Source organism: Kogia breviceps, chromosome 7, assembly GCF_026419965.1.
Source record: "Kogia breviceps isolate mKogBre1 chromosome 7, mKogBre1 haplotype 1, whole genome shotgun sequence".
Taxonomy (NCBI): domain Eukaryota; kingdom Metazoa; phylum Chordata; class Mammalia; order Artiodactyla; family Physeteridae; genus Kogia; species Kogia breviceps.
The window spans coordinates 47150044-47172597 of NC_081316.1; the positions used below are offsets into that span (position 1 = coordinate 47150044).

Consider the following 22554-nt stretch of genomic DNA (forward strand, 5'->3'; position numbering starts at 1 on the left):
GTAATATTATAATCAGTTTATTCTTCTCGAGACTCTATTTTTACATTTCATTAAGTGGAAACAGTAGTTGAGATGCTTCTGTTTGTCCAGTACAAATGAATTAAAATTGCTGAGCTGTGCAAATGCGTCGGGACTGAAAGACTGAGATGAATACGGCACCGTTTTTAGTCAATTTCTCTAAATACAGTTCAATTGGGATTGTTCTTTATATATTAAAAAAAAAAAAAAAAGAAAGCATGTAAGTAAGCAAGCTCAAATATTTGCGCTCTTTGTCCAAAAACTGTTTTTCTTCCTCTGTGGGTCAGGCCAAGTGCCAATCAAAGTTGTTTTTCAAGCCTCTTTTCCCTGCAGTAGGGCTGCTGCTTCCCCCCACCCCATTTTATTTGAGAGCATGAAGAAAGCAAAGGGGTTGCATATTTGAAGTTAATCAAACAGTGAAATATGCCTTAAATTGTGTTTATCGGATATGTTTTTCTTGAAACAGATTTTTATTAAATGTGCATGTTGAGTATGTGCAGTTATTTTTTTCCATAAACTCTGGGATCAAATTACAGTTGATACTTGCTCAGCTCATTGTAGGGCAGCTCGTGAGAAATGTAATGGATCAGAAGCGCAGAGCAGCTTAGTTGAATGTTAACTCTTTCACTTCTGGGCCAGATGGCATCTGAACTTAGCTTTTTAAAAAAAGATGATGATGATTTTCCAACTTTAAAAGTGATGTTATGTCTTTAACATGAAAAAAAAAGTGTTGTTGAGACATATTTGATTAAACTAAAGCCTGGTTTAAAAAAACAGCTAATTTTTTTTTAACTGAATAAGGGGAAAACGAGCTGTATTGACTTGGATTTTTTTTAATGGGTCTGGCAATTTGGTGGACTAATTAAATTTTTGGAGGTAGTATTAAGTTTCAAAATCTATTTTTCTTTTGAGAGAACCATGACTGTGGATCCATGACCCTTTGCTAGCTTTCAAGACATCTTTATATCTTTCTCTTAGCTTTTAAGAAACTATTTCTATTTACCTAGAAAGAACATCCTCATTTCTAGCTATTATTAAAAGACAGAGGTAGTATATGGAAAATGGATATTCACCATTTTCATATCTTATAATTGCTATGCACACCTCTGCTAATTCCCAGTTTTTAGTAACTCCAAGGTATTTAATATTGATTCATGCAGTAGCATGAAATAACTTTAGATGGAAATGAGATTGTTTGAGCCAGTTATGGCATGACTTGGCAAACATTTGTAGCTTTTAAAGAGTGCCTTAAGTGCTCTTAAAAGATATCAATTAGTATTTTAAGTTCTTCATCATTCTAAAAATAGCATGTAAGAGTTTTCTAATAAAGAAATGGTTTTCTTTTTGATAGAAAGTATATAACTCTAAGCAAAATTCATCTATAACGCTCAAAATGGGATTCTCTGGATTTATCTTGTGTTTTCCACTTAATAAAGTGTTCAGCAATAACCATGTGAGTCACAGCATTTTGAATTTTAGTTCAGTGTATTTCATGATGGAAGAATGAAAATCATGCACATCCAGTGTGAATTACTCTTTGCTGTTATAATCTCCATTAATGATGGGGGAAGAGTCACCTTTATTTATGTGGCATGACACCTTTTTCTGTAAGTGGCTTAATTTGTTGCAATGTATTGAATTTGGGGGGAACTTCAAAAAGAACTGAATTCACCTTCAAAGAAAATAATTTGGTTCAACCCAACATCTGAAAATTTAATTGTATATTGTATGAGAATTACATTTATTCTTAGAAGTACCTTCATAATTTTGATTCAGCATCTTCCAAAAAAAAGAGACTTCTTCATGTATTAAATATACCTAATTTGGTAACCTTAGGTCAGTAAACAGAATGGAGAGGTAAACCACATAGGGAAAGAAATGAACAAACAAAACTCTCCTCAAATCTATAACTCCTACTTATTCTAACTTGCTCTGTTATCAAAAATAATTCAATAAATGTTTTAATAAAAGAGGAAATGCTTCTATTTACTTTGGAAAAGTTAATGAGTTGTGAAGTGTAATACATTTTACTTGAAGAAATTCCACTGACAACTAGATAAATTTCAAAGTGGAGTGCCAAACTGCATTAAGACAGGTAGGTAACTCTCAGTCCCCTCGTCTTCCAATAAATAAAAGGGTGCATATTACGATGTATTTTGAGTATTGAGCAGTTAGTGCTACTGAAGTGAATAAAACTCTGCACTTTAAGTTAGAGGATTTACCATTTTATAATTCTTAATATGTTTAGGTAGTTCCAGTGATTTATCTTTGTTGGATATTGCACTTTTTCCCCTTTGCTTATATGATCGCTTATTTTGACAACTTTTTGATGAGTGAAGAGACTGGGAAAATAAAATGGGAAATATTAGTTTAAGCCATATGAACCTCATTTTTATAGTCAAAATCGTCAGTTAATAGCAGTTATATATGGTTCAACCAAAAGAATGGTATTGCTTTGACTGTGGATGAGTAGCTGTATTTTTCTTTGGTTAATCAGGTTTCTTATGTACATATTTTTGATTGTCAAAAGTAGTTTTTTATTTAGTTTTATCTGAAAATGAACTAGAACGAGACCAAGCAGTGAATTTATGACAGCAAGCCATTATGCAGTGGCTTTCAAACTGCTTTTTATGGAGCCCTAAGATGCTTGTGTTCAAAAATACTTGAGTTGGATTAAATTTTAAGTACTTTTAAAAATTATAATTTAAAAATACAACCACCCAAAAATCTTTTGTTACAAGACTATTCTTGTGCAGGCCTTGAATTAAAATTTATTCTGCTCCCTTTGTACATATATTGGAACATTTTTGTTAATAAGACATTGATCAGAAAGATTGTCATTGATTATGAAGGCACTGGCCTTTATAAAAACTTCCTTCCTGTGCATATCTACTCATGTTCAATTTTCATTTGTGAGAAAAACTTATCAGTAATTGTTCATTTATAACTAAAACATTTATAAAAATGCTTTTGTGTATTTATGTGTTTCATAGTTCAGATTCAATGTAAGGTTTCATTTGTAAAGGGATTCTACTTCTTCTATAACCTCCCCACCACCAAATAAATAAACTGCTAAACTATAACTGCAAATGTAGTGATACTGGGAGTCACAAGATATGCTCATAACATTAGGTCTTTGATAGGTCTTTGAATTTCGGGCAAGTTAGTTAACTTCTTGAAGCCTAGTTTTCTCTGTAAAATGTACATCATTTCTACTTGCCTTGCAGGTTGCTGCATAGCTGGAGAGAGGTAATATGTGTTAAAGTACTTTGTAAACCATAGGTACAACTACAGATATAAGAAAGACAAGTCTATGTATTTTCCCTATTCCTAGAATAGGTCCTTTGTGTGTTGTGGCAATATATTTCAATACATACGGAGTAATTTGGTTAGTCTTCACTTTTTTGTCTTGTCTAATTATTGCCTGTATGTGAGAGGTAAAGATATTATGCTTTTAATTAGTGATCAACATGCTGATTTTTATTTGCATATTATACCCCTCCCCCTTCTTAAATAGTAATCCAGTGCATTGCTTTTGACATTTCAAATAATTAAATAAAATAAAATTGCCTTTTGGACACCTCAGCAGATGAGGGATTTTGGTATTAAGTTTGAAAAGACTAAAAGTTAAGGATGATTGTGCTTAATAGAAGTAGGGGCAAATCTAGGGTAAAGCAAAGAATGTTTAATTATTTTAATTTAGGAGAAGAGCTTGGAAGTAAAAACATGTCTCAATCTTTTTCTCCCGATCTGTTCATCCTCTTTTTCCCCTTTGAAGAGACTGGTTTATAACTTCTGTTTGGGTAGACCTTCACAGTTTTTACAGTGCTTTCACATTATCAGTTGATTCTCATAAACTGAGAAAATTTTAAAGGCATGGACTCTGTCATACAACTCATATGAAGTCCATTTAATTCTTAATACCACCTCTGTAATAAGCTAAAAACTACATTCTAATTGTCCCCTGTAGTATTGAGGCCATCAGGGAATATCCATCCCCCCCACCCCCCAGCATCAGCATAGGAATGCCTATAGGTACCTAAAACTCTCCAGGTAATATTAGTTGGAAATGTGACTTTTAGCCACTCTTTGACACATTATTGCAGATCAACTGGAGAGGAAGGAGAAGAGTTAGCTGGCTATTTTTATTATCTCTTTAACAGTAGTTTGGTTAATTCTTTAATGAGGTAAAGCACAGTTCTCAAATATGATCTTCAGACCCTGGGAGTATCTAAGACCATTTCAGCGGGCCTGGGAGGTTAAAACTATTTTCATGATCATACAAGACTTTATTTCTTTTTTCACTGTGCAAAAGCAGTGGAGGTAAAACTCTGCTGGCCCTTAGTGTAACTCAAGGTAGTGGCACCAAACAATAATCACCGTTAAATTTTGTTAAATCCTGACCTTGAGTGATGAGAGCTATACTATGTGCTTCTACTGCACAGCAATCTGGTTGTCTCTAGGGAAAGAATCTGTGCAGTTGTTTTAGTTGCAGGCTAAACTAGCCACTTTTAAAATGAACCCCATTTTTACTTAAAAGAACACCTGTTAGGCAAACTTTGGTTTGTCAAACTTGAGTATTTGATAACAATTTTCTTAGGATTGAGTAATGTGACCCTGAAATTTTAAGGAAAAACACTGACAATATTTATTGCCAGTGATAAAATTCAAGCTTTCAAGGAATAATTCAAATTTTGTAAAATGTATATCTGTCACCATTAGCCTGAAAGCTTCCCAGTTCTTAAAGGTTCTCCTTTTAGGAGCAAGGGTGATTAATGGGTGTGATTTTTTTATAGTATATTATATTACAAAATGTGTCAGCGTTTGGAAGATCTGCATGACTCAATGAGCCAGTATCTTTTAAATGACCAATGCATGAAGACATTGCTACTCAGGACCTTTCTTGCCTTTTCAGCTCAGAACCAACCAATTAGAGTACAATGGACATAATCTTTGCCATCTGACCATTCTTTTTTACCACTGCCAATGAATATTGTCAGTTGTTTTCCTTGAATTTTCAGGATCACTTGACTCATTTTTGAGAAACTGTTTATCAAAATCATGCATGGGTAAAAAATCCATTCAAAATACAACATAGACAAATGAATTTTAATATAATATAGAAAGTTAAGTTTCCTGATTGGGCTTCAGATTCCACATTGTGACTCACCTTTCAGAAGCTCTACTTGTCAAGTTTTGGTGTAGTATCAAAGCAGAATATTCACAATTATCTCTTGCATTGTCCAACTAAATATCTGTGTGAGGCCAGATTTTCCTTCCATACCTTCAATCAAAACCTATCACAACAGATTGAATACAGAAGCAGATATGAAATCCAGCTGTCTTACATTAAACAGACATTGAAGAGATTTGCAAAAATGTAAATCTCTTCTATTTCTTTTGTTGAAAAATAAAATTATTTTTATAAAAAACATGTGCCATGATAACATGTAGTGGATTTGTTATTATTTTAAATGAATTAATAGACATTCAAAAAATTTCTGTTTTAACTTCTACACTAAATCCAACAGTAAATATTGACAGTTATAACACACACATAAACAGAAGCTCTTTGGGGACCTCAAGAGGAGGTCCTCTTTGGAGTTCCAGGACCAAAACATTTGAGAACTGAGCCAGAGATCCTGACAGCAGTGTATGTTGCGTATACATGTAATTCTCTAGAGTGTCTATGGGGGTAATAAAAGGCTAATATCACAGGCAGAAAATGTAGATAAACCCAACGCCAGTCATCTCTGTTCTATGTGGGGATCACTTGCAGATGCTGCCTAGCACTTTCCAGTGACATCTTAGAAGCTTCTCTAGTACCACAGTACAGATGGTCCTTGATTGAGGAAGGTTCGACTTACAATTTTTTGACTTTATGGTGGTGCAAAGGTGATAGACTTTCAGTAGAAACTGTATCTTTGAATTTTGAATTTCGATCTTTTCCTGGGCCAGTGATGTGCTTTATGATGCTCTCTTGTGATGCTGGGCAGCAGTAACAAGTGGAGCTCCTGGTCTGCCATGTGATCATGAAGGTAAACAGCCAATTCACTTACAACCATTCCAGACACATACAACCATTCTGTTTTTCACCTTCAGTACAGTATACAATAAGTTCCATGATGTATTCAACACTTTATTATAAAATAGGCTTTGTGTTAGCTGATTTTGCCCAACTGTAGGCTAATGTAATTGTTCTGAGCACATTTAAGGTAGGCTAGGTGTATTAAATGCATTTTTGACCTAGGATATTTTTGACTTATGATGGATTTATTGGGATGTAACCCAATAGTGGAGTAAGAGCTGTAGTAAGACTTAGACTAGCTAGAGATATCTTTCTGTAAGTTTTGTGAGCATCCCTTTACCTGGTAGAAACCAGGGATGGACAAAAACAAAGCTCTTTGGCTCTAAAGGAATGCTCTCCTTAGTACTTACTATGCAACAACTAAAGAATGGTCAGATCCAAAGATTATGTCCATTGTGCTCTAATTGGTTGGTTCTTGGATGAAAAGGAAAGAAAGGCCCTGAGTAGCAAGGTTAGCCTTTTTTTCTTGAAAGCTGAGAAGTGTGGGAGAAGCAACAGAAGAAGGGACAAAAATCAGAAGAAAGAGGAGTATCAATGTAGACTACTGATAACTAGTTTGTTTCAATAAAGAACAAGAAAACCACAACTGTAGACAGGAGATAGGACCACTCTGAATGTGGAAGTCCCTAAATATTGCAGCCCTCTAAGGTATAGGGCATTTTCCACTTTGTGTGTGTGTGTGTGTGTATATGTGTCTGTGTGGTTGGGAGGGGGGCGTTACCCTGTACACAAAGCTATGGCAGCCAACAACTACCTGTAATTCAGTGTGGTGTTGAAGGCATGGGCATAAGGATCTATCTGATTACATCTGGTGAGACCTATGAATGACTACCAGTAGCTGACCTGTCCATTAGACATCTCTGTGGTAGGAGTGGGGATAGAGGGAGGAGGTGGAATTCACAATACACAGTACATACGTTGCCAAGCCAAAACATTTAATCATGTATTGTGTTAACAGTTACGTTAAATGTATAAGTAGATGTACAAACTATTTGAAAATATCTATCGTATGCCATCTAAACCTACAGTTAATATGTAGAATTTCTATTGTTCAAAATTTTTCTTAACACCTGTGACATCTCTAAAAAGTCTTTCCTAATCTTCAAATTTTTTTTCTTCTGTCTTCTTGACTGCCATGCTACTCTAGTATACTGCATTTATTGCACTTTGCATGTTGTATTATAATTAAAACTTATATATATCTTTCCCCTACTAGGTTGCCTCTTATTTGGGATCAGGTTAATGGAAAGTTTATTTTTAGCAAATATTGGCAGTACATTTATATTGAATACAGTATAATGTAGCTAAGAAAATGACAACTCTTTTCTCACTTTCCAAGATTTGTCTGTTCTTTATAGCCATATTTTGTCCTCTTTATTGATAAGATTTATCTGAACACTTTGAGAAGTTTAATAACAAAAATTATTTTTTCATCTTTGTGACCATGAGAATGTTTCGATTAAATATCATACCACTTTTTGGAGGGAGTTCTGATAGACAGCAAGAATGTTACTTCACTAAGAGGATCAGGACACTGGCCTTAGCAGTTGGTCTCTCTCAGAAATGTAAAATGGCCATTGCTTTGATAGGGACACATGCTTCATCTCCTGGAATCTGCTGGAGTTCTCTAAGGGAAGGCTACTTTAAAGGAGTAACCTTTAAACCTCAATTTCTCTGCAGGTCTCCTCCTGAGGTTTGTTTCACCAGAGAATTCTGGCTAAGCCTTTCCCTCTTCTACCTCCCCCAAGTCTTTTACTTTGGAATATTCCCAAGCGAGCTGTGATCTCTTTGGTCACCAAGGAGATCACCCTTGGTAACTGTTAACCAGAGAATTCTTCATAGGCCTGGACTACCTCTTAGCTAGCCTTTACTTTTTAGATCCTCCCAGAAGTTATTTATTGGTCTATGGGCCAGAATACTGACTGCCCCCCTAAGGGACACATGAGTATTATGGGTTATTCAGTGGTGGGTTGCATTTTGCTGCTCAAAGCTATTAAGGTATGACAGCCATTTTATCTATGTTTCACAAAGAATGTATTAAACATAGCATATGCGTAAGTATGACCAAGTGTAAAACTGGCTGACTAGGGCCATGTTATTCTCTACTAATTAATAGCTACTTGTACTGCAGGTATATGTTCTCATTTCTAGATATATATTTTATTTTTACATCTTCTTATATTGCAAAGATGGAACTAGGCCGTTGAAGAAATGAAATCTCTCTTTTTTTTAGATATATGCAGAATTAGAAATGTCAAATTTATCTCACAGGTAACTAAAACTGGATTTTGTGGAAGATTATGGTAATTATCTGAGACTGTAACTCTTAGTTTTGAAATGCATTTTATAATGTCAATAACAATAGTAGCTTCTATTGAATACCACCTATGTGCCATGGACCGTGCTAAGTATTCAGGCCCTACATGTGTATTATTATATTTAATCATCACAACAAACCTATAAAGAATTATTATTCACACTTTATGGATGAAGAAACTACAACTCAGAGAGCCTTAGTTACTTGCTTAAAATCATAGTGCCAATAAGTGGCAGACTCAGGATTTAAAACGAGTCTAACTCCAAAGCCTGGCTCTTTATACAGCTATAAACACTGCATTCCCTTGTACTCCACGTGTTTTCTTTATGTACAAGATTCAGAAAATGTAAAATTAATGAAACAATAGGACTTGATTACTTGAGGTTAATAGTGATTTCAAGTTCAGATATTTTCTACTACTTTAATTTTACATGAAAAATGTAATTTTTTCTCATTATAAGATTAAATCAATGAGAATCAAATTGAAGTTCTCATTGAACGGTTTTGACCTATCTAGTTCATTGTTTTATCTATGTAAATCTATTGTTAATTTTGTGACCATTCTTATCCCAGGATATATTTTTCCTAATTTCCCAGCAAACTTTGACAGACTCCTTTTGCCAACTAGCCATACATTAGTTCAATAACATTGATTCATTCAATACTGCTATAATGTCAGTGACCAACAACACTGTCTAGAAACATTTTACATATTGTGTCTCATAAAGAGGACCTCTAGGAAACATTCTCACTTTTTGGTAAATTTTTTTTTCAGTAACAAAGAGTTAATTTATGAAGATAAGAAGTAGCATGAATGATTATTTCCACTATTCATTTTATTTAATTAATTAATTTTTATTTTTGGCTGCGTTGGGTCTTCGTCACTGTGTGTGGTGGTTCTCTAGTTGAGGTGAGTGGGGGCTACTCTTCATTGAGGTGTGCGGCTTCTCAGCAGCAGCTTCTCTTGTTGTGGAGCATGAGCTCTAGGCATGTGAGCTTCAGTAGTTGCAGCACGTGGTCTCAGTAGTTGTGGCTCGCAGGCTCTAGAGCACAGGCTCAGTAGTTGTGGCACACGGGCTTAGTTGCTCCATGGCATGTGGGATCTTCCTGGACCAGGGATCGAACCCGTGTCCCCTGCATTGGCAGTCAGATTCTTAACCACTGTGCCACCAGGGAAGTCCCTCCACTATTCATTTTGTCTTCGTGTGTTAAGGCAACAATGATGATGAAAGAAAACGAAGAAACCCTGGGACTTCATCCTTCCACTGGCCTTCCCCTACCGACACCCCTACAATACTGTGTCTACAGAAGAGTTTTTTGTCTTACAAAGGGAGAGAGATTTGTGGGAAGATGTGGTTTTCCTCTTTGTTAATTGGAACTCTTGAGAGTTTTCTGTAGAAACACAGTTAAGATATCTAGTTAGGTTCTGCAGTACTATTAATGTAACTAGTATTTTAAATAGCCATTTACTGATTAGGCTGGAAACCTAACTACTAGGTATAACATTGTTTCCAGGGGAAGATACATTGTGAAATCGTAAGTAACTGTTTCACTGGAGCTATCTTTCCTAATTTGTATGCTTAACACTAAGAAGGGTAATGATTTTGACAAAAAATATTTTTTAATATGTTCACTCTGAGGATATGTTTGGTTATTGGTTGTTGTGTCTAATAGGAAGACTGCAGTTTCATCCAATATTCCAGTAGGAGTTGATGGAAGGGATAAAAATTGGATGATAATCAGGATGTTGAGATAACCAAGGGCCAATATCAAGCTGGCCTATCTTTGTTCACTTTGTGCTCAGTAAGACTCTAGTCCAGAATGGTGCATTTTAAGCTGTTTCTACTACCCATTGTTGTCGTTAAGGTAATATAAATGAAAAAAATAATCAATTTTAACTCCCCAGCAAGTTTCCTTTTTATTTGAAATTAGGAATTTAACATGTGTATCTTAATTCTTTTGGTATAAATTAATAAGGAAAACAAATTAGCCCAGCAAATTTACTCCACTCAAAAAGAATTAAAACAAAACAAAAATCACCTAAGCTAAAGGTACCTTAGCACTAAACCCCAAGTGATCCTCAAATTCTTTTATCAAAGCTTTTTTGTATAATATATTACTTGAAATTAATGAATTCTCAGATGGAGTGTGGAATCCTATTTGTGTTATAGTTTTATTTTTTTTTAAGTACGACATATAGTTAATCTTGTGAGATATCAATTGTTTTATATTGTACAACTATTAAAATGACTACAAGGTCTAGGTTCTAATATTCTTTATACAAAGTACATTGATTATTGAGCACCCAAGATTAACATGAACTTATAAGTATTCTTTTGACTATGCAAGGGACCTATTTAATATTTAGTGCCCTTAAAAATGAGGGGAGGGCTTCCCTGGTGGCGCAGTGGTTGAGAATCCACCTGCCGATGCAGGGGACACGGGTTCGTGCCCCGGTCCGGGAAAATCCCACATGCCGCAGAGCGGTTGGGCCCGTGAGCCGTGGCCGCTAAGCCTGCGCGTCCAGAGCCTGTGCTCCGCAACGGAAGAGGCCACAACAGTGAGAGGTCCACGTACCACAAAGAAAAAAAAAAAAAAAATGAGGGGAAATATATATTTTAGTAAATAGGATTGTAGAAACAATTTTCCTTTTTTGGTAAAAATATATGGATTGCCGTTTTACTCTCATTCTGTGTCTCAATGCTATCACCCTTTAATGGCTTTCATATTCTTAATCAGACAAGAAATGTAAAGGCTGTAAACATTTATAAACCACTCACAAACTTTGTGAATGTCTTTCATTTATTCATTCAACAGACATGAAGTGCCCCTGCCTGTTAGACGCAGAAAGAACACCAAGTGAGGACATCAGGGTTCTTGCCTAAGCAATGGGATGAGTTGCAACACACACCTAGATCTCACAAAGAGATCTTCAAGATTATGCCCCTCCCTTGGCAGATAGTATAGATCATGTTTGGCAACTGTTTCTATAAAGGGGTAGATAGTAGGTATTTTAGGCTTGCTGGCCCAAAGTAAGGGCTAAGTAGCTGTCTCCGTAACAGCTACTCACTTCTGCCTCTGTATTGTGAAACCAGCCATAGACAATTCATTAAAGAATGGATTCAGTTTTATTCCAATACAACTTTATTTAGGGGTCCTGAAATTATAATTTTGTATAATTTTCACATGTCATGGACATGCTTTTGATCTTTTTTTTCAGTCATTTAAAAATATAAAACCCATTCTTAGCTCTCAAGCAACAGAAAAAGAGGTGGCAGGCCAGATTTAGCCAGCAGTCAGAAGTTTGCTGACCTCTTGGTATAGAAGCAGTGCAAGGCATTTTGCATCAGAGACCTCGGTTAGGTGACCTTTCTGATAGACCTATTAAAAAGTTTTTTCTATGTAATTCTATCTACTTTCATTGGTGTACAAAATTAATCAAAAGCCAACTATGTAATAAACATTACCATTTGTAAAAACATCTAACTGGAATGACCTGCCTGTTTAGTACCTGGATAGATAGCATGTAATTTGGATGGATCCAAAGTAAAACTTTAAAAGTCTGTAGATACTGAATATACTTGAAAGCACATTTGTCAGGTCATTTAGCACCTATAAACAGAGTGTTTTTTACCTCTTTTGAGATTGTCACACCTTGTTTGAGTTCAGTGGAAGTGCCGTTAGTATTACAGAGGCTTAACTTTTTTTTTTTTTTTTTTTTTTTGGTACGGGAGCCTCTCACTGTTGTGGCCTCTCCCGTTGCAGAGCACAAGCTCAGGACGCACAAGCTCAGCGGCCGCGGCTCACGGGCTCAGCCGCTCTGCGGCATGTGGGATCCTCCCGGACCGGGGCACGAACCTGTGTCCCCTGCATCGGCAGGCGGACTCACAACCTCTGCGCCACCAGGGAAGCCCCCAAGAGGCTAACATTTTAATTAAGGTTACATTTCGAGAGTTTTCCAAAACCTAATATGAGTTGTTTGGATTGATATGTCACAGTGCACAACTAATCACTTAAGAATCTGTTTTTGTGCTGGCCAGAGTCCCCGTGTTAGTATCACAGAGCTCTGTTACTCATATTATCTCTGAGGTCTCACATGAAGAGAATATACAGTAGTTCCATAGACATTCCTTATGACTACAGATTGGCAGTGCAACAGGCATTGTAGTTTTTATAGTAAATAATTTTAAAGTGTTGAACTCTGTCTTGTTCTATTAAAGTCCTAATTCCTTATCTACCTTCCTCAACCAACATTCACATAGCGGCACTCAAGAACATTAGGTGAAATGAAAACATGTTCCAGAGCTGACAAGAGTAGTACCTGAATGCAGAGATACGTGAATGTTGGTGTTGGAGGGTGTGTGTGAAGGGAGGATAATTCCTTGGAAACAAACCCCTTTCTGGTGAGTAGAAGTGATGGCTATCAATAATTTAAACCTGGAAAACCATTAGCTATTCAAAATACTTTTTATGGAAATGAGCTTTAAAAATTTCACACTGAGCATTTAATCAGTGAATATAATATGGCACCATTTATCCAGGTCCCCATTTGTAAAAGCATCCGTATATGATTTTTTTGTGTGTGTGGTACGGGAGCCTCTCACTGTTGTGGCCTCTCCCGTTGCGGAGCACAAGCTCAGGACGCACAGGCTCAGCGGCCGCGGCTCACGGGCCCAGCCGTTCCGCAGCATGTGGGATCCTCCCGGACCGGGGCACGAACCTGTGTCGCCTGCATCGGCAAGCGGATTCTCAACCACTATGCCAGCAGGGAAGCCCCGTATATGATATTTTCCATGCTTGAGATCTAATGATACCCAGAGCAATGACACAGCTAGTGCAATGTGCAAGATTCAAACCTAGTCAGTCACTCAGAATTTTCATTGAAATGAAGATCTGTAACTATGCATTTTAATAATGTGTCCTCCAAACTATATCTGGTAGGGAGTTCTACTGACCAACTCTTGTTATGATTGCATATGGTTATGATTATATATGGGAGAACTAAACGTACATAACCCATGTATTGATACGGATGATCATTCTTGTTCTTCTGTCTTATGAAGCAATCACCAATCTGTTGCACTTGGTTTAAAAAAACAAATTTCCATAATGTCTAAGCAGCAGATATTAATGGAACACATTTTACTTTTAATTGATGTTAAACTTCTCAAGGTAAGTACATGACATCTATGTGTTTTTCTATTGTTTCCTTTACTAATGATTTGGATCAAAGCTATTGCAGAGAACGTATTTGTCACAATGGCAAATGGAAATATTTGATAATTAATGAATACCTGGATGATAAGTTTATTTAACTTCAGATATTTTTAAGAAACAATTTCTTACTGAGTAAGAAACTAACTCAGGTTCCTGCCATCAATGTGCTACAGGGTGTTGCATCTTTTAGAGTGCCAGTAAAATTTGAACCTGTATAGCAGTGTGCATTTATTAATTTTAGCATTTAACAAACCACTGTGTTACCTTTCATGAAAGGTACTCTGATGTCATGAAAATGAAGTAATTTGTCCTCTAGATCTCCTAACTTATCCATCACTTTTCTTAGTGACAGGTATGCATTTCATGACCATAAAAAATGAGAGGAATGCATTGTTACTATAAAAGGCCATTTCCTTTTATTCTATCTTTATAGTCATTTTAATGCATTTTAGTGTTTATGGGTAATTAACTATCTGACAGAGCTGTAGAGCACTTGAAATCTAAAACATAATGTGCTGTCAGTTTTGGATCAATCAATCCAAGATCAAGGATTTCTAAAAATGAAGATATAAGTCAATGGAAAAGCTAGATGGGACTCATAGAAACTCGATACATATACACTTTCTGGAGCATATGTAATTGTCATAATTGATTTACAGTTATTTCTAAGAAAAATTTACATTCAAGTACTAAGTTCCTCTGCACAATTTAATGGTAGATACTTGTTTTTCAAGGATTCACAGGGGACACAAGCCATTTATTGCTCGTCAGGGGTTTATTTTCCTGAATGTCATTGTAACCTCACAGCAGTTATCCAACCACTAGATAGCAAATTTTTTAGGAATTAACATAGTCTTGATTGAATTAATAGCCTTTCCAAATTGCTATGATTTACTGTTTTCCCCGAGGGACTGAAGTTATTGTTTTCTTTAAAATGGTTCATTTTGGGAAAGATTGAAGTAATTTATTAACAAGGAATAACAATTCTCTAGTCTAAGGAGTTTAAGGTCTAGGACAATGGTTCCTGAAGTGTGGTCCTGGGGCTAGCAGCATCAGCATCACCTGGGACTTCATTAGAAGTGCAAATTCCTGGACCCCATCCCAGACCCGCTGAATCGGAAATTCTGGGGTGGGACCCATCAATCTGTATTTGAATAAGCCCCCCAGGTGATACAGATGCACTCTACGGATTGAAAATTACTAGTCGGGCTTCCCTGGTGGCTCAGTGGTTGAGAGTGCGCCTGCCGATGCAGGGGACGCGTGTTCGGGCCCTGGTCTGGGAAGATCCCACATGCCGCGGAGCGGCTGGGCCCGTGAGCCATGGCCGCTGAGCCTGCGCGTCTGGAGCCTGTGCTCGCAAAGGGAGAGGCCACAACAGTGAGAGGCCCGCGTACCGCAAAAAAAAAAAAAGAAAGAAAATTACTAGTCTAGGATTCTTCTCTAAATACTTCTACAAATCAAAATTTATACATCCATATTATGTTCAGTTTGCATTATCAATTATTTGAGAAATATGGTAAAGGAGGAAATTGTTTCCAATTAAATTGATTCTAAAGCTCTACTCTTTAGAGATAATAATGGCAAGTACCAACTCTAGAATCAGGAAGATTTCTTTTGCCTGTTTTAAAAATACATATTTGAGACTTTCAGGTACAATTTGCTCTTACCTTGAGAAAAATATGTCATTATATTGTTGCTAGATTCTGAACTTCAGCTTAAAGAAAAAAAGAGATGGGTTTTGGAAACTTGTTTATGACTGAAATCAAGTGAAAATATCTCCTAGAATTGCTTGTCTACATAAAAATAGGTGTTTTAGCACTAACACTGGTAGACTCTGATGGGTTTTATCATCTTAGGTGACTTTTATTGCAAGGAAGATTGATGTTTTAAGTTTTCATGGAAAATAAATTATCTTAGACATTTTTTTCTTAAATAGAAGGATAAATGAATATGTGTCTTAAAGACAGATTTAGAATTGCCACATTGTCTTTTTTAAACTATTTTGAGTTTCTTAGATAAGATTAAATATGTATATAAATTATGAGTATTCTTTTTTACTGTAAACTAGTAGCTTACCCTTCAATTACAAATGGGATGTCAGGAAGCCTGAAAATTAAAATAAACAAACTTAAGGAATGTATATTACACATGGGCCCTAGATAAAAAGATAAAAGATTGCTCTTTGGAAAGGAAAGATAGTTCCAGTTAGTTGCAGTTCATCTAGGATAGTGAATATAAGTACTTTTATTTTGTTGCATCTAATTTTGAGGTAATGGGAGTTTTCTTCATATTGTCTCTACCTTAGTACTAAAATTTAACCTGTGTTGCCCTTAGGAAAAATAATGGGCTGTATTAAATTGCCCCCTCCTACCCGACTCCCAAATTTCTCTTATGTGTTGGCTGCCCAAGAAGCATTTTTAGTGACTTAATTCTAAACCATGAAGATCGATGCTTTTTTATTGACCACTTTTTTATCCTCCTTCTGTAAGGAAAGGACTAATGTAGTACCTTAAATAGAACTGTCTCCATGGCAATGGGCAGTCAGCTTTTGACTTTGAGACTTATAAAAAAGGAAATTTTAAAAGGCATTTTCATGGTCTAAAATAGCAGTACAGCAAAACTAAGGTATGAGACTATTTCCTGTCAGTTATTGCATGACTGATTAAGCTAGCATAACACATCTTTTTTTACATAGCACTTTTTGTCTGAGTATTTCAAAATGCTATACAACAATTCCTTCCCTTAATTAATGAGTGATAATTGTTGTCTTCAGATTAATAGAAAATTTGAGGAGCTCAGATATAAGATTAGAATTGGGTCCCTGAGAAAAAAGGGTTGCCTATGTCTGGCTGTAATTTTATTCTCATAAGGAATAAAAATACTGACTAAATTATGGGCCATTCTTGATTATAGTTAAACAGAATTATCTCTGAAACACTGGAAACAATGACAAGATTAAAAATAAAAGCTTAACAATTTCTGCCATCTTTTTCTAACTGGTTCCTGCAATTGGGGATCTGTGCATTACTTCTCCTGTTAAAAGACTTCCCTGGCAACTGCCTCCCTTGTTGCCTCTTGCATCCACACCCACTTAAGAGGTAAAGTCCTGTAGTTCTCATTGTTGGGCCACCTAGCCTTCCGTAAATGTCAGGAGTGTGCTGTATATTAGAGGCTAAAGAGTAAGACCACATTATCCTTTGTAATCTTCTTTTGTCCTTTTCTTTTCTGTATTCATTTCCTCCTGGACTAAGCCTTATCTTAGTATGGGGTTAATTTCCAGTTGAATCATCTCTCAACTTAAAAGTATCATCAGTAAAAACTTAATACTCTGATGTTACCATTAACAAGGGAATTGATTAAACAAATTATGTGACATAAATACAGTGGAGCACTAGACAACTCTCGGGATGTAGATCTATGTGTTGATGTGAACTGATGTCCATAATAGGTTATTGGGTAGAAAAAAATAAACCTTTTTTAAGGATATTAGGTTTCTCCTTTTTTTAAAAAAAATAAAAAGATAATACAGAAGGAGAGACTCCAAAATAAATAGTATTTGTTTCTGGGTGGTGAGGTTACTGGAAATTATTTTTACCATCTGTTTCTCTTCATTGCCTTTTGTTTGTTTTAACAATAAATATGTAGTTTATAAAAATGTTAAGAGCTCTTAGCATTTTGAAATAATAGAGTAGAACAAATTAAGTGAAGGATAGTGCTGAAAGCAAATCCAAGTGAGATGGTAAATTGAAGATGCCTTGAGATGAAAACAAAAGTTCATGCATTTAATAGATATCCATCGAAGCTACAGATAAACTGCCGAGGGAATAATAATGTGTGTGTAGGTGGCTAATGAGAACTCAGATATGTAGACACAGATGTTTACAATCTGAAAATGAATGAAGGTATCGTAGCTGTTTCTATACCATATTCCTTTATGTTATCATAGCAATCATTCCAGGATTTCCCTTTAGGAACCTTACGTACTTACTAATATTTAATCAGAAAACTAGTTTTTTCTCTTTAACTTAGAATTCAGAAGATAGCTGCAATTGTATTCTTTTGCTTTTATACTGTATGGTAGATGAGACTTATTGTATTTTCAGAAGTGTATCAAATCTGTAATTTGAACATTATATATTAATCTAGAGGTGTTTTCAATTAAGACCTGAAGATAGGAAAAGATGCTTAATTTGTGAAATAATTTAATTTACAGTTACTTAATTGGTATTTATGTTCTAGGGTTTTTGAAGAATACAAAGTTATATAGAATATGACCTAGATTTTAGAGAGCTTACTGTGTGGTTGAAAAGGAAGATCTTTTCTAAATTATTAGGAAGCGAGGTAAAAATGGAAAACATATACCCTTTTGGCTTTTTATAGATAATCATAGATTATTATTTATCTTTAACAATTATGAAGGCATGAATAAAACTTCAATCACCCAAATATGCTAGTGTATCGACAAAAAGTTAATCAAGTATTAAATATCAAATATTTGTTCTTATTTTTAAGGCAGAGTGATGTGATCTTAATGACTTCCTGCATTTTTAATGATTTTTTTAAATCTAAATTTTAATTCTTGAAAATGATCATCACATTATAGAGTATCTATAACCAATTATTTTGTAAATGAGTGTTTCTCACTTAAGTAGCTTTATTTTCTAATTTTGTTTTCCATTTTTAATTGTCTGGGTCATCTGTTGAGCAAAATATTGAATTAAGGGACTACTGTGAGTCAATTAATAGTTTCCTAAATCCAGTCTACTCTATAAATCTTTTCTTTGACTTGTTAGATAATGTTTAAACACTTTGACTAGTTACACTGAACTTTATGAACTTGGTGTTGCATAATTCTAATAATAGCAAACACATGTAGTAGATAATATGGCACTGTTTTAAGAGCTTGACAGGTATTAGCTCATATAATGTTTTTACTATCTGTTTCAATAGCCTTTTATTCACCCCATTAGTGAGGAAGGGATTCCTAGCTTTGGGTCATGGGGATCACCAAAGAAGCAACACTCAACACTGGACAGGTGAGATCAACAGTTTATTAGTTACATATACCACAGTCCAGGGAAAGAAAACACCACATGCCACACAGGTCATAGGGAGGTTGCACTCAGGAGTGAGCAATCAGGGGCCATGGCAGGGAGGTTTTGTAGTATCAAGAAAGTGAGGTACCTCCTGGTTCCTGTGGGAATCTGTGATTGTCTTGCTTGAGTAATTCCATGGCTGGTGGGGAACTGAAACCTGCCACTCAGAGATCAGCAGGAATTGCACCTGGTCCATTTGATAAGAAGGGTTATTTTGCCAAGGGACCTTATCTGCATGAGCAGAGTGGGGAGAGGAACTTGCGTTTGAGCCATTTGAGGTCTTCCTGATTTCGTCAGATGTCTAGGCAGCACGTAATATTGAGCCTTAATTTTAGGCTTTACACTATATGACCCTATGAGGTAGGTACAATTATTAACCCCATTTCATAGATGAAGAGATCAGGTACACAAGCTAACTTGCTTAAAACTATGATGACCACACCTCCAACTGTTGTCTTATAAGTTTACTTTCCCTCGACCTAGATAGAAATTCTCAATACCCAGAAATAAAAGGAAGGCATATAGAAATTCAATGTTTTACACCCATTTCTATCTCGTAAATAAAAGTGAACTGCTTTTGTGTATGTTTGTTTACTAGTTGTCAGGAGTTTTCATGCATGTGCCCTGATGATTTTATTTAATTTCCCTTTATATATCTATAAACTCTGATATAAGTGAATACGTTTGCATTTCTTGATTGAGAGTTGTTGGATATAGTCATTTTCAAGAGAGGTAATAGATTTGGTTTTTGTCTTCTAAGAGCCTTTAAAAGCAGAAGAAATATTAAGATAATTTGGATTTTATTCTGTCTAGCATGGGAGGGAACCGTCTACTGATCTAGTGTTTCTATGAGTAACTTAGCTATATTTCTTATAAATATTACAAAAACTTTTGGGTGATAGAAATGTTGCTGGTTTACTTGATTCCAACTTTGGAATTTGCAAATGTGATTTGTCATTATATTTTTAAAAACATACTTTAACTATACAACAGAAAGTAATTGTTGGTTACCTGCGATATATACCCTGTTTTATCACTCAAATGATATCAGAACATCTCATTCTTCTTGATAAAATTGGGATCTTTTTCTGTGGATTTGGTCTTCAAATAATGCAAATCAAATTATAAACTGCCTGAATTAACCCTGGTTTTGTTTTTACTTTTCTTTTTCATTATGGCTAAATCTTTGACATAAGGAAAATAAGTATTTATTTATAGAGTATTACTTATCATGAACTATATGACAATTAAAAGCAGAATTTCCACACTTGAGTTTTTCTCATTGCCTTCACCTTGCCTGTGAACTTTGTCAAATTAACTTTTTTAAAAAAATAAAAACAATTTCACATCTATTTATTAAATAGTCTTGAGTCATCTGGTCCATAGGGATAATAAACTTTTTTAGTATTCCTTTCTGTCTTAATGAGAGCTGTGCTTCACTGATGTAGTGTCATAATGGAACATGCTGTTAATTCTGCCATGACACTTATGCAGATTTGTTCCAATTGATTTATTAGGGAATAATTTGAGCATGATGGTGAATTTTGCATTTGCTTATGGGCAATTTCATCCAAGAGAAATACTAGGTGAATTCAGAAAACCACACCCAGTTGACCTGAACTGCCTAGGAATACCCTAAACACACATGTTGCTCAAACATTCACCCTCCACCTCAGTTCACCAGTGTGTTTTGAGCTCTGTCCATCCACATCTGGTGTCACAACTTTCCATCCAATTTCAGATCATCTTCCTTCCACTGCTTCATAACTCACAAGCTGTAGGCCCTCCAGCACGCACTTCCATAAACAATCTTCAGATCTTTTTCAAGGTAATGTGCCATATTTACTGTAATGCTTATATATTTTTTAGCAATTTAATGTGTGTGAAACTTTGATACTATTTTTTCTCTTTTTTTTTTTTTTTTTTTTTTTTTTTGCGGTACACAGGCCTCTCACTGTTGTGGCCTCCCCCGTTGCGGAGCACAGGCTCCGGAGGTGCAGGCTCAGTGGCCATGGCCCATGGGCCCAGCCGCTCTGTGGCATGTGGGATCTTCCTGGACCGGGGTACGAACCCGTGTCCCCTGCATCGGCAGGGGGACTCTCAACCACTGCGCCACCAGGGAAGTCCTGATACTATTTTTTATTAGCTTCCTTTTTTAAAGTGTAAAACTGATGCATTTATTTTCGTATTGTGCCCTTAACTTCACTTTCCCCATAAGCCTGTGGTTTTATTGCATGATTTTGCACAGTGCAGTGAATTTTTAGGGGCACATATGTTGTGTTATAGCAGAATGACTGTAATTGAAAAAGTTACCCTCTTTTTTTTTTTCCCAAATTACCCTTGGCTTTTAGTTAATTCATTGTAATAGTGTGATTAGCTTAGTAAATTTACTAATTATAAATGTGATTAATCAGGCATAGAAACTCAGTAGATATTTTAAAATAATTAGATCATTAGAGATCACAGACATCTTTAAAATATGTCACCTGTGAGGGCCCCAGAGGGAACTGTCATGTACTCATCACCTAAATTCATGGTTAAAAGCATAATTTATTATTGTAACATTATTAAAATTTATGTTTGGGGGAAATTATGGGGAAAAGGAAATTACAAAGTTGTAAAAAATTATGATCTCTAGTAAATTTATATTTATGCATCTACATACGTATGCTTAGAAAAACATTGGAAGGATAGAAATCACCATGTTAACAGTGGTAGCTTTTGTATGAAGAAATTATGAAGAATTTTTGTTTGTCCTCTGTGATTTTCTTTATTTTCCATCATGCGTAAAAGTTAAGCTTTATAATGAGAAAAAAAAAGAAAAACTACAGAGGGGGGAAGAGCACACAAGTTGTGGGGTGCAGTATAGTACTAACAATAATGTAATTTATTTCTTAACGAAGCTCTTAGAAAAACATAATCCAGAATGGAGGGAAATTAGTAAATCTTGCCAAAAATTCTGTCTAAAATGTGAATATAGGGCTACTTTTCATTTTGTGCCCACTATATTCTTGACACAGTACTAGATTTTTTTTCTTCCTACCTTATCTCATTTACTCCTTATAACGTATCTTATGAAGTTGAGATACCATTCCCACTTGATGAAAGAATAAATTGAGGCTTGAAGAGATTAAATATTTACCTGCTGCCTTGGATGCTGCACTATTATCAATATAATGCATTACTTTTTCTCTGAGGAAATGTGTATTTTTGAAACACTTTTGTTTATTTTTTATTTGTAATAAGAAAAACACTATCATATTGTTCTCTAAATTAGAAAAAATGCACTTATTTGGGGGGAAAATGTTGTTAACTTTTGTAGAGAAAAGGACCCCATTGCCTTAAAACCTTGTAGAACATTGCCACTCAAGGCTTATGAATCTGTATTTCATGTTTTGCCGCTAAAGGAATAAATGTTACTTCAAGGCTTATCCGTGAAATTAAACTGGGCCCTCTGTTCCATATAGCATTCTTATTTGATATTTTCATGTTTTTCTCTGAGAAATCAAGTAATAACATTAACAAAATACAAAAGAAATCATTGGCTATCAGAAATGCAGATGTCCCTTGGTACCTTGCAATTATTTAAAAAGTATTTGCCAACTAAATTCTGATGATTCAATAATCACACGTCTATTCAAACTGTTATTTAAAATAACATGTATTCACATGGGTAAGAGTGTCAACTTCATTAAGTTCACTTCTGCTCTTGAGTATAACATAAAATCATCATTTGATTCGTCTTTAAATCCTCTAAAAACTATCATTGGACTAGTTTTATTGATTTGGAAATGTACTTTGTCATGTGAACTTAATCC

General features: G+C 35.4%; 1 protein-coding gene across 1 annotated transcript in view; it reads left to right on the top strand.

Annotated features, from left to right (window-relative positions):
- Positions 1-22554, top strand: part of SESN3 (sestrin 3) — a 70131-nt gene that overhangs the window by 1197 nt on the left and 46380 nt on the right. The gene's annotated exons all lie outside the window — the stretch shown is intronic.